This window comes from Natator depressus, chromosome 1 (genome assembly GCF_965152275.1).
Source record: "Natator depressus isolate rNatDep1 chromosome 1, rNatDep2.hap1, whole genome shotgun sequence".
Taxonomy (NCBI): domain Eukaryota; kingdom Metazoa; phylum Chordata; order Testudines; family Cheloniidae; genus Natator; species Natator depressus.
The window spans coordinates 30688861-30701684 of NC_134234.1; the positions used below are offsets into that span (position 1 = coordinate 30688861).

General features: G+C 42.6%; 1 protein-coding gene and 1 long non-coding RNA gene across 3 annotated transcripts in view; one reads left to right on the top strand and one right to left on the bottom strand.

Moving 5' to 3' along the window:
- Positions 1 to 394: 394 nt before the first annotated feature.
- Positions 395 to 10867, bottom strand: LOC141981578 (uncharacterized). Its single transcript, XR_012637838.1, has 3 exons — positions 10197 to 10867; positions 5816 to 5882; positions 395 to 1056 (listed from the first exon to the last, which is right to left on the bottom strand). It is a non-coding gene; the product is annotated as an uncharacterized LOC141981578 (long non-coding RNA).
- Positions 10868 to 11538: 671 nt separating this feature from the next.
- The window catches only part of CNTN5 (contactin 5), a 955706-nt gene continuing 954420 nt past the window's right edge, over positions 11539 to 12824 (top strand). Inside the window, exon 1 of one of the 2 annotated variants that reach the window (XM_074957075.1) lies at positions 11539 to 12249. The gene's annotated coding sequence lies outside the window, so the exon portion shown is untranslated. The remainder of the gene's footprint in view (positions 12250 to 12824) is intronic. The other variant, XM_074957069.1, reaches the window with a different exon arrangement.

The window sequence follows — 12824 nt, forward strand, 5'->3', positions numbered from 1 at the left end:
TGGTGGCAGTTATCATTTCCTTTGGACTTGCACACTTGATATGAAAGTAACTGACGGGGAAAAAAGTATGGAGCAGCAAGCTGGCATTTTTACATTCATTTTTCATACAATAATGACAAAGTTAATGTTCAAATCTATCAAGTACAGTAAAAAAACATAATTAGGCAGTTTGTAACATACATTAGGTATCTAATAGAAGCAGAATTAACCTATCAGTGTTTTGAATGCTTGATGGAGACAATAGACCAGAATGCTTTGAAAAAGCTATTTCTGAGTTTATTATTCAAATTAGGATGCAGGCTTTCCCTAAGAAAATAAAAGCTTTGCAGGAAGCACAAAACATTTTCACTATGCATACAGAGTAGGCAACTTTAATACTTACATATCTCTGCTGCTTTTAAATTCTTTTATTCATACATCTGAAAATAATCTTATAGGTACTGATCACCTGCTAAATTTCATTAAACAATGCTTGGTTATAGTGTACATCTGCCAAAAAATGTCTTACTTTTCTCATCCATTGAATTCACTAAAATTGGAAACATTTAATCATCCAAAGCTTAACCCTGTTCTGGTACAGACATTGTACAGCAATACCAGCCCATGTTATGTTTAGATCTTTTTTTCTAGTGCTCTCCCTATGGTTAGGGTGCATTTCACTAATTTAAACAAACAATGCCTCATAACACAAATTGAAAGTCTACAACACAGTTATTGGATTGCTCATATAAATGTCAATTAAAATGTTCCCCTCGGTAAAGATAACCCTTCAACCACAATAATTTATCAACAAACCCACCATATCCCAATCCCATTGATCTGCCTCTTTCCTAAATCCATCTAATAAAAGATGGGTTATTCAATGTGCCTGGAAGAGTAACAAATCCAGATTCTAGATGAAGAGGAGGAGCAAGTTCTAACATGGGCCCCATGGAAAATGCTTTGCCAATTTGAGCAATCTTTGTTAACCACAGCAACATTGTGCATTGTCCCAGATTCAGGAAAGTACTTACGTGCTTTGATGAACTGGACATAAATAGGAGCTCCTTGGTGCTACTGCAACACAAATGATAAATAAGAATGGAGTAGGAGTTTCTCTAGCAGCTAGATCTTTGACCATTAAGAGCTGTATATGTCAACCCCAACACCTTAAACTCCACTCCAGAATTCACTAGCCACTAATGCAAGCCATGGAACACCTGGTGTCTTATATGCTCTCTGTGTGACTCATCACTTAATAAGTGAGCCAAAACCTTCACTAGCTTCTGCTTCCAAATGGACTCAGGGTATGTCTGAGTATAGCACTTCATGGAGCATATGTCTACACTGCAGTTAAACACCCATGGCTGGCCTGTGTCAGCTGACTCAGGCTCATGGGGCTCTGACTGCAGGGCTATAAAATTACAGTGTAGACATTCAGGCTCAGGATGGAGCTTGGACTGTGGGACCCTCTTCCCTTGCAGGGTCCCCGAGCTCAGGCTCCAGCTGACCCCGAACATCCACATCTCAGTTTTACAGCCCCATAGCCTGAATCCTGTGAGCCCAAGTCAGCTGACATGGACCAGCCAGGCGTGTTTAACTGCAGTGTAGACATATGCTCCATGAAGTGCTATACATGGAAGGTACTACACTAGTCTAATCTTAAAATGAGCAAAACAGATTATAACAAGATCAGCATTCAAAAGGAAAGATTCTGCTCTTCATGCCAGCACAGATGAAATAAGATCCTTTTGCACAGTCATCTACAAGCAGCTCAGTATCAAATGGAACTATTCAAAAAAAATATTATGGTTGCGCTCCTTCAATAAACTCTAGTAGAGGACAATTTTCAAGATAAGCCAGTTTTTAGACCTAATAGCCTTTACAATATCCATTTGAAAGGACTCTGGTTAAAATTGTTTTTAAAAATCCATACTTTTGTTACTAATTGCAGCTTAGATTATTGAAAATGCTAGGATTCCATTATAGGTAGAGCTCGGGATGCCACCTATAATTCAGTTGCCAGACACTTCCCATTATAAGACCCTGCTGTAAATTACTTATATCTTTTCCAAACTTCAGCTGTTTGGACTGAAATTTTCTATGTGGGTGTCTACATCAGACTGAGTTTGTTTTGGGAAGTTTCAGCTTTTCTGAGAACAAGATTAGGGAGCCATATGCTTTTCCCATGTCATGTTAAAAAAATCGTTCAACTGTTTTGTTGAGAAGCTCTAGGGCCTCCATGCTTTGGAGCAAACGCTTGAAATTTGGCCACGGGTGGCCTGTGTGTCGGGGGATGTGCTTTGTGTCATTGTAGTGGGGAGGAGGAACTTCAGAGGGAAGAGGTGGTTGAGGCCCCTCCCCCAGCCTAAGGAGAGGAGTTCCTGAATCCAGGGCTCAAGTAAATTCAGGGGTCAATAAATGAAAAAAAAAAAGTGAGTGGGGGTCACAGGATCATAAGCAGGAAGTCAGAGGAGAACTCCAAGCAGAGAATCTTGGACAGCACCCACTGTTCCTCGAAGGTGTCTAAGGAACCAGTGGAGAGACAGGGGGTAGGGGAAGAAGCAGTCTGGGAAAAGGAGCCTAGGGCTGGGGGGAGGAAACTGGGAGCTAGGGAGAGGAGACAGGGATTGGTTAGGCAAAGAGACAGGGGATTGGGAAAAGGAGAAACAGGGACAATTGAGGACTCAGAATTGGGAGGTGAGGAGGGAGACTGGGATCAGTGGTAGAGCTGAGGGTGGCAAAGAATGGAGATGAAAAGCCCACGGTGGGAGAGTAAGATGCAAATGGGGAGCTGTGGCATGGAGACTGAGTGACAGGATGTCAAGGTTCCTTCCCCACTCTGAACTCTAGGGTACAGATGTGGGGACCTGCATGAAAACCCCCCTAAGCTTATTTTTACCAGTTAAAGTTAAAACTTCCTCAAGGTACAAATTATTTTACCTTTTGTCCCTGGACTTTTTTGCTGCCACCACCAAGCGTCTAACAAATATAACAGGGAAAGAGCCCACTTGTAAACATCTTTCCCCCTAAAATCCCCCCAAGCCCTACACCCCCTTTCCTGGGGAAGGCTTGATAAAAATCCTCACCAATTTGCATAGGTGAACACAGACCCAAACCCTTGGATCTTAAGAACAATGAAAAAAGCAATCAGTTTCTTAAAAGAAGAATTTTAATTAAATAAAAAGTAAAAGAATCACCTCTGTAAAATCAGGATGGTAAATACCTTACAGGGTAATCAGATTCAAAACATAGAGAATCCCTCTAGACTAAATCTTAAGTTACAAAAAGACACAAAAACAGGAATATACATTCCATTCAGCACAGCTTATTTTATCAGCCATTTAAACAAAACAGAATCTAACGCATATCTAACTAGATTGCTCACTGACTTTTTACAGGAGTTCTGACCTGCATTCCTGCTCTGGTCCCGGCAAAAAAAAACACACACAGACAGAGAGAACCCTTTGTTCCCCCCCCTCCAGCTTTGAAAGTATCTTGTCTCTTCAGTGGTCATTTTGGTCAGGTGCCAGCGAGGTTGTCTTAGCTTCTTAACCCTTTACAGGTGAAAGGGTTTTCCTCTGGCCAGGAGGGATTTAAAGGTGTTTACCCTTCCCTTTATATTTATGACACTGGACAAAGACTGGGACTAGGACAAGTAGCTGGCAGGAGTTGGGAAAAGAGACAGGACTTGGACTGGAACAAGGACAGGTTGGAGGGAAGAAGGCAGAAGGGGGTCAAATTCGTAGGAACAGGGTCAAAAGGTCTATAACCATTAGAGTACACTCTCTTCCAGAACTTGAAATGGAATCCAAGGTTCCTCAGTCTCACAATTCCTTTGCTGTCAGCAAATATCTGTGAAACCCCCCGGCAAAAAGCATCTGGTATTGGTCCGCATGGAGAATGACAACCTACTGTAGGGAATCAGGGCTTGCAGAGCTCCCTAATGAGTGCAGCTGGCCTGTAGTAGAATGCCCGATTGCTACACCCCCAGATTGGTTGGAAGGGTCAGCAGACTCGCTTTTAACTCAGCAGCAGCAGTTCAGTAACTTCTCAAAGTATTTGCCCATGGCTGTGGCTCTTGTTTCCAGCTCTACTCCTGCCTTGCCTCACTCCAGGTAACCTGGCTCTGTTTCTGAGCCTGGGCTCTGATTCCAGGCTATTGACTCCTGCTCTGACCACTAGGCATGTCTGCCCATGTCCAAGTCACTGATACCTACTCTACTCTGTTACTCCATTAGCTCAAGTGGCAGACATTTGTACTATAGACCTAAAGGTCCCAACCATAGGAGTATGATGCCACATAAGGAAACAAAATAAGACAAAAAGCCATATTCCATTAAGTTTGCTGTTTTTCAATCCTCGGAAATTACACACAAAACCATGTCAAAAGAAGCTACAAAACCAAGCACTCAAAACACCAGAAATGCCAGATTTAAGGTTGTCTGTGCAATCTCAGTTTGGCTGCCCTGTGCACTATGATACAGTCTCTAGTTACGTGATCATATACATGTTTGTTTTCTGTTTTGGACCCCTCTAATATTAAAATAATTATGTTGTGCCACTAAGGGGGGAAAACGTTGACTGCTGTGATTTACTCAAACCACTAAAAACATCAATTCAAAATGGGCTAAGGAGGCAACGTTCGGATCTAGATTAAATTTTGGCTGACCTACAGGACCTGGACATGAGTGTGAATCAGGGCTAAGATTCCTGTTTGATCGTACAATCTCAGGAGAGAAGTACCTGGGACATTTCTGCCATTTTGTATTGTGGGAAACTTGAGAATGGAGACAAAAGGATTCTTTTCGTTTTGGACTCTTCTGACTCATTCTAAAAAACACATGCATGGGTTCATATCCAGGGGTTCCACAACGAATAACCTCACATGTTCTGCCGCACAAAGCTCACAGTGGGAAGGGATGAAGATGCTGGCTCAGGTCTACAGATATTTACCCTGGCATAGAGGAGGGGAAAACCTCGGTGGGGATTAGAAAGTTTGGTACTCCTAGATGAAGTGCCCTCATCAAATAGTTAACATCTTTAAAAACCATGAATATGCTCCCCCCCACACACACACACACCCCAACTAGGAAGTTGAATGATCAGAATTTTTAGTCATGATTATAGTAAGCATTTCCGTTCCTGACTTTGTGGCAGATTCATTGGTGTTAATAAATTATCTTGCAGCAGGCAACCCCTGGAGTTCCCTTGAAATAGATCAATTCACTTTAGTAGCATGTGTAAGCATATTGTGGTAGCTGTGATCACAGCACTAGAGTCAGACATCTTTTGCTTTAAATCCCAATAGTTTTGATTGTTGCAGATGTTATCAAGATACTAACAAAGTAGGTTATGTTCATTGGTATCGGTTACTGGTGCAGCTGTTAAGTGAATGAATTCAGTATATATTCCATTTTAATTTTAGACAAGTTTTATGTCAGCTTTGGTAGACCAGCTGTGGAGTAAGTGAAAGAATTAATGTTCTTTGGGTAACCCTAAAATAATTAAATAAATATTTTAATTAAACGTTCTGACCTTAGTTTAAGTACATGTTTTACCTTTAGGCTTTTAATATTTATTTTTCTTAAAGTAAAAGAGCTTTACATCAACTACTAGATAAATTGTTTTGTTATGTAGTAAAATACTGTTAATAGGGTTCCTTCATTTGTACTTGCTATTGTCAACCCTCTGTCAATAATATTTAGTATTATATTAGATCAATGACCTCTTTAAATACCTAGAATCTGGTTTGCTTTATCAAATGGATTGGTTTCATTTTGCTCAGCATGGTAACTCTAATGAATTAAGCAGCCTGACTGCCCATGCAACTTGCCTGCTCTGAAGAGGATTCTTCATTCCAGTTCGTTGTTGCCATTTAAGCAGTTGCAAGTTCACCATTCCTAGTAATATAGGACGGAAAGGGTGAAATGTCAAAGGGAAAAATCAAATGCTGAATGTAATCCCTACAGGCTGGTAGGTAAGCCCTGAAATGTTGATTTCTTATTTTAATTGCTGGCACTACATCCAATTCAGTTCAGGCACTTTGAATTGAATTCTGATGTCTGTCACAGTAAAAAAAGAGATTGCCGAGGGGCTCAATAGAGCAGAATTGTGATTCCCCTACCCACCCTCCCCAAAGACCCCAAAGGAAAAAAAAATCAGGATTTTATTAAGATCATGGAGGTCAATTGTTAGAGAATTCTCCTTCTGTTCCAAAATTGCATTAAAAAAAAAAGGGGGGGGGGGGAGAAAGCTTTCACCAATTCACTTATACACACTAACAAGTGTTCGCTTTCTAGTGGCATCACCCATGTCCCTCCTAGACTCTAAAGCCTTTTATCTTCAGTTTATTAGCTTGTTTATCCAGCCATACTCCAAAATCCTCCCCTTTTTTGCGGTTGTGATGGAAAGCCTGATTGTTTCGAGTTTGACACCTTGCATGGATTAGGGGTTGCAATCAGTCTCCGCTGTGTTCCTTGTGTGGGCCAATATCTTTAGGTTTCAGAGTAGCAGCCGGGTTAGTCTGTATCCACAAAAAGAAAAGGAGTACTTGTGGCACCTTAGAGACTAACAAATTTATTTGAGCATCAGCTTTTGTGAGCTACAGCTTATGCTCAAATAAATTTGTTAGTCTCTAAGGTGCCACAAGTCCTCCAATATCTTTAGTCTTCTGAAACTAGAGGTCATGACGTACAGTCAGGAGTGATGGCATAATTTGCTTGTCTTGTTAACAAAATGCTGCTTTTTTTTCCCCTTCAAGAAGCTACATCGGAGGAGATCACATGGTAGGGCTCAAGGTTCATTATTTCAGTGCTAATAAAAACCTTGATTCAGAATTAGTATACTCACCAGTGGTATTACACTCTTAAGAGCATTTTTTACAAGGATGCTTCCCAGAACAAGCCTTAAATGTTAACAAGTTTGTGTTGAATTCCAGCAGGAAAAGCAGCCGTACTGCACAGTGAGGGCCAAGGGAATTCTTCCCTGATATGCCTCATTTGCTGTTACATTAACAGGACACAGGAAAATTCTTGACTTTGCTGCAACATCACTTATCTTTGGATGGCATAATTACATCTCCCAATATTTTGCAACATAGATTTTAATGTCCCAGTCCAGAGTGTTGGTACTCTGACCAACATTTTCAAACCCTAAATCTATATTTAACACTTAAATATAGGTGGTCTGTTTTTCAGAAGAGCTACACACCTGCTGAAATCAACCAAATTGGCAGATGCTCAACACCTTTGAAAACCATGACCCCTGGCCTGTATTGAAATACCTCAATTGAGGCACCCATGTTTGAAAGTCCTGGGCTCTGGCTTCTTCCTACTCTTCCGTACTTGCCGAGGGGACAGCAGTATCCGCAGGGCTACTGTATCGACTCTCTCATGCATATAGGTGGAGAGTCGGCTCAAAGGAAGGGGTGATGCTATGGCTTCACACTCCACAGCATGCCAGTCAGCACAGCTGAACTGGCACACCATGAGACATATGCTGCACAAGGTACAGGGCTGGTGCTGGGTACATCTCCCAGAGCAGGGAGAAGACAGGAGGTTCAGCAAGACTCTCCAAGTTACAACCAGATTTCCAGTCTGCTCCTGAGGCAACATGGTTACATGCTGCCCATTCACAGGGCTTGTGGCAAAGCCAAAGGAGACCCCTTTGATGCACATCTTGTCCCACCTCTGGTGTCAGTCTTGGGGCCTGTTTGTAGGAACCCATTGACTGGCTTTGTGTGGTTCCACAGGGGGGCTGGCCTGACACTTAGCGGGCAGGCAGGGGGAATGGGGTTTGGTTTGAGGGTAAGGAAATAATTAGCATTTGTTATTCTCAGTGTGCTGTCCAAGCAGTGCTGATTTTTGCATTGTCAAAGTCACACTGTCCACTCCTGTTCACAGCTGAATGGTGCGACATTGCCAGCCTGTACCTACCTAATTCTCAGTGTTGGTCTACACACTGCAGGCCACTTCTGCAGTTGGTCTTTGCATAGTTTTAGAGTGTCTAGCCCTCTCTGTTCCTAAGCCAGGTAGCAATGGGCACCTGCACCCAACTGACTGACAGAATTTACTCAACTTTCCCTCACTTGGTTGAGGCAGCTTAGATACGTGTATTTCAGTGCTCAATGGAGGGGAAGTGCATCTGTTTCTAAAGCCTGGCTGGGAGTCTATTTATTTTAATATACAATCTCCAGTTCAGTAACTAGCAGCTACAGCTAAGATGCCTCTTCTGAATCTTCTGCCATTTGCAGAGAGCTTGAAGAACTATCTGTTTCCAAGCTGAGGTTGGCCTCGTTTTATTCCCCCTGTAAAATTATCTGATAAAGTTTACAGTTATATAGATTGGGGGAACTGGAAAAGCCTACACAGACATCCTAGAGAAGTCAGTGCACATGGTTGCCATTTAAATGTTACCATTTACCACACACTGGTACCTAAGATAGTTTAGTTATCTCCTATGTTTGGAATAAATATAGTCCAAGTCGTTAAAAAGTTGACATTTGCCGAACACTGCAAAGCAATTTCTACAAAGACCACCTGCTCTAAATAGAGGGGAAAACTGGTTAGTTCGTAATGGTGAGCATTGTATATGACTGCATATGTAGATTTGTTGATGAAAGTTTTGTTGTCGACCATGTGTGGGGTGGTCTTTTTTAAGTTCACTCTCTTTGTTTAGTTCCTCTCTGGAAACAGTTAAAGAAGAATAGCACCATAATAAGAAGACACTAATTCTACCATAAAATGGTAGCAACAAATCCCAGGGATAGTGCTATTTCTAACGCCAGTCCTCTGTTGGGCTGGATTAGAGGAACAGGAACGTATTTGGTTCAGCTGAAAAAGAGGAGGAGGGAAGGAATGAAAGAGAAAGCTCTGCAAGACAAATAAGACTCTGCAGATGTGCTGCATCTGTCTGCTTGCCCACTGGGGACACAGATAAAAAGAGATTAAGACACTTACACAAAGACGGATAAACAACTAGATCAGATAAGCAAATTGACAGCTAATTTGAAGTTAGGTCTGTAATAATAAAATACTATCTAGACACTGACCCAATTCACTACAAAAAATTTTAGCATTGAATTTGTGTGACATAAAACTGTAAAAATGTTGAGGATAAACAAACCTTAGAAGGGTTCTGACCTTGGGAAAGTGCAGACAAACATGTGAACTTCTTAACAGAATGTCTTACAAGAAGTGTGCTCCTTCACTCTGCAAAGAAGAAACTGGTATTCCCAGAAGAGTATCTATTTTGTTTATACCACTAAAGGAAGTATAAATGTGTCCCCATAAATAAGGCTCTTGAAATACTGCTAGTGTATATTTTAGCATAAGTGTAAAAAGATGGGAGTAAAATAGATGTTTAAAACAAACGGAGAATTATGTATTCCAAGAAGGAAAACGATGTAAAAAAAGGGGCTTTAAAAGCAAAAATAATGCACTCTAGTCATTATAGCACATGTAGTTTAAAGCACCTGCTGAAAGATCTGATCTGTAAACTTCACAAGGGTGGATACAGGTAAGGAAACCCCTCCATTATCAGTTTTTGAAAAAGTCTTAGTATATTTTTAAATACATGTCAGTGTGGTTTTTTAAAAAAAAAACACACTAAAAGTCAAATCTTTATAAATAATTCTACACTGTTGTAAATAACTACAATGTTAAAAATTAGTAAAAATATTTCTGGTTTTAACATTGACACTGAAAATATCGAGGAATGGCGTCTCATGCATTATTCATAAGATCAGAATTAATGCAGTCACTATTTCTGGCTCCTGATTAAATGCTGGCTTGTAACCTAGTAACACTGGAAATAATGACCAGGTGATAATGTTCTGTGAATTGAGTCAATGAAAAGAAGTTTTGATTTGTCAAATTGCAAGATCACTTGTCCATAGAAATAGTTCTAGCTAACCAGCCCAGTTATGAGAGACAATGTTATACTGGGTTTGTAAGAGAGTAAATTCAGAGAAAAAGGTCTCTAAATTATAGGTTCATTCATACTTTTTTTTCCACAAGGATAGTTAATATAGCTATGGAAGAATGAGCACATTTAAGATTTTTAAAATGTCAAAGTATGGGAGTTTAGCTAAGAAAATCTTCATTGATATTTCTCTACAGAATTAATTCAACAGCGATGTTGAGTTGCAGATCCTTTGCCAAAGTTTCATGCAATATACAAGACGACAAAAGTGTATAAAAATATGTGCCACTCACCAGTGATGTCTCATCTTGATATCCCGGTCAATATAAATTATTAAATCCATAAGAAAACCATGTTACCAGCTCTGATTTAAGACAACTACTATGCAAATCTAAAACAAATACAGACGGTGCCTTTACCGATTGCACAGAAAATACCTAGGTCCCAAAATAAATAAAAAGTTGTGTAGAATTTTTTTTTTTTTTTTTTTTTTGTACACCAGCCCCCAGCTTGAGAGACTATTCCTCACTGAAGTGGAGTCACTGAAGCAGAGGAAAAGCTCAGAGTTAGACAACCATCATTCAGTTAATACATAAGGAAGGGGGGAAAAAAAACCCTAATTACTAGCAAGAGGCGAAAAAGAAATAAAAAGTATAGAAGGGCAAGGAAGCATTAAATGTTAAAGAAGAACGTTGTGTCTTCCACAGGAGAAAAAAAAAAAAGATTAAAATCAGCCTACTTCCTAAGGCTAGCCATTAAAAGCACAGAGTGGGAGTGTGCACTACATATATGGATGAGTGAGAAGAAGCAGAGGAAGGTAGGAAAGGCTCATTTTAATTAACAGAAAGGCTGCAAGATAAAGCACCCCAGTCCCGGCGTTGGAAGGCATCGAGCTATCAGCTATGCTGCATGTGACTGTGTGTGCCAGTTAGGAGCCAGTCAGCCCACCAAGCACGGCATAAAGGAGCCAGAAGAATACAGTGCCGTGCTGCTGGAGGTAGACTGATTTGAGTCACCTGTGTCTTATAAAGGGGGTGGAGAGTTGGACTTGAGTGAGAGTCCTGCAGTTTCACATACTAATGTAAAGCATTAAAGCGGAGCACATTGCCGTTAAACACAGACACAACAGAGACCCACATGGAGAAATATATGGGGTAAGAGAGGGACCATAATTTATTTAACTAGTATTCAATTAAAATCAGATGAATCAAGGGAATTAGAAAATGAATCAGAGAGAGGGAAGGGATAGGGAGGACTGCCAGAACAATGGCACTAAAGCTGCCAGCCGATAAATTTACTGCCTGTGTTATTTTTCCAATTACAGCCACGGTGATATAGAAATTCAGGAAGAGTCTGGTGTCTTAAGGCTAAACCTGCTCTCTCTTTGGCTAGGGGAGGAGGACTGTTGCGAGAATCACCTTCTCGACTGGACTTGGACCCTGCACTTTGCATGCCAGGGGCTCAGGGAACCAGGAGAGAGACTGGAGCCATCACTGTGAAAACACAACCAATTAAAAATAATAATAATGGGGGGGAGTGTTCTGATTAAAAACCACCCCCAGCTGATCAGTTTGTTCGGAGCTCTGGTTAGTTCTGCGGCTGCCAGGGAAGAGAAGGAGCAACAAGATGCGGGGCCAGCCAACACTTTGCAGAAGCCAGCCGCCCGCAAAATAAACCTATTACATGACAATTCAAATTCAGAGGCAAAGGGGAGGAGGAGGAAGCGCTGCGCGCTCAGGAGAGAGGAAGCCAAGCCCATCCCTGCAGAGTGCAATATATATTTTTAAAACCCCTTCCCCGGGCAAAGGGTGCCTTACGCCCAGGGACATGCTAAATGACCCTCTTCAGCAAGAGGCAGTGAGGAGGCGTGGGGGGGTGAGAGAGAGAGAGAGAGAGACACACACACGCTCTCCTACACTCAGCTCGCCGGGAGGACCCAGCCACTCAGAGGCGGAGAGCGAGGGGGAAGAGCGAACACATTGGAGGAGAAATTGCTGCACAGCAAAACACCAGCCAGAGGAGGTGCTTCCCCGCTCTCCCAATATAACCACCCCGAGAGCAGGGGCGAGCAGAGCCGGCCGGAGCCCCAGCAGCAAAGTGCTGGGCTGGGGAGGGAGGGCGGCAAAAGGCTTGCCGAGGATGCCCGTACCTGTACCGCGTCCCCAGCCCTGAGCGCCGAGGAGGCAGGGCGATCCGGAGGGCTCCCTCCGGACTGCTGGACGAGAACTCCGCGGTTGGCTTGCGCCCCGCGGGCTGAGCGCCGGGAGGGGCGGCTGCTACCGGGCTGCCTGGAGGATGGGAGACTGAGAGCCGGGGGCAGAGAGAGGTTCTCCCCCCCCCGCAGCGGTAAGTGGCCAATCCCGTCGCTCTAGCCAGCCCTTGAGTCCCCCTGCGTCGACTTCTGAGTGTGCTCAAGTTATTTGTTGCCCGAGCCCTCGGTGCCCCTCCGCAGGCAGGTGGGAACCATCCCGTCGTGGCGCGAATGTTGCCGGGTTGCGACGCTTGGAGGTGGGGCGTCTCTTTGGGCGAAGAGGATTAACAGGATCAGAATCCGTTCCTAACAAAAAGTTGGAGCAGGCATAGGCATGATCTGCAGCATGCCTCCCCGTCAGGCAGCTGCACGGCAAACTATGGCTGAGGATTAGTTGTTGAAGGGAGAAGGTCAGATGCATAGAGCCAGGAAATATTCTGGAAGCAGCCTACATGTGCAAATTTCTGCCGTTTGGGAGGTTTTATAGTTGAGGATGAAACCGAGGATAACCCAATGTGTTGATCTGACAGTTTATTGTCCCACTGAAAATCTGCAGCAAGTTGAGTGGTGGGGAAGTTCAGAGTGATGCTTGGCTTGGAGATAAACAATACTCTGAATTAGGCAGGTGCTGTGCCTGAAACCTGTTCCAACAATTGTCAGCTTAAACAAA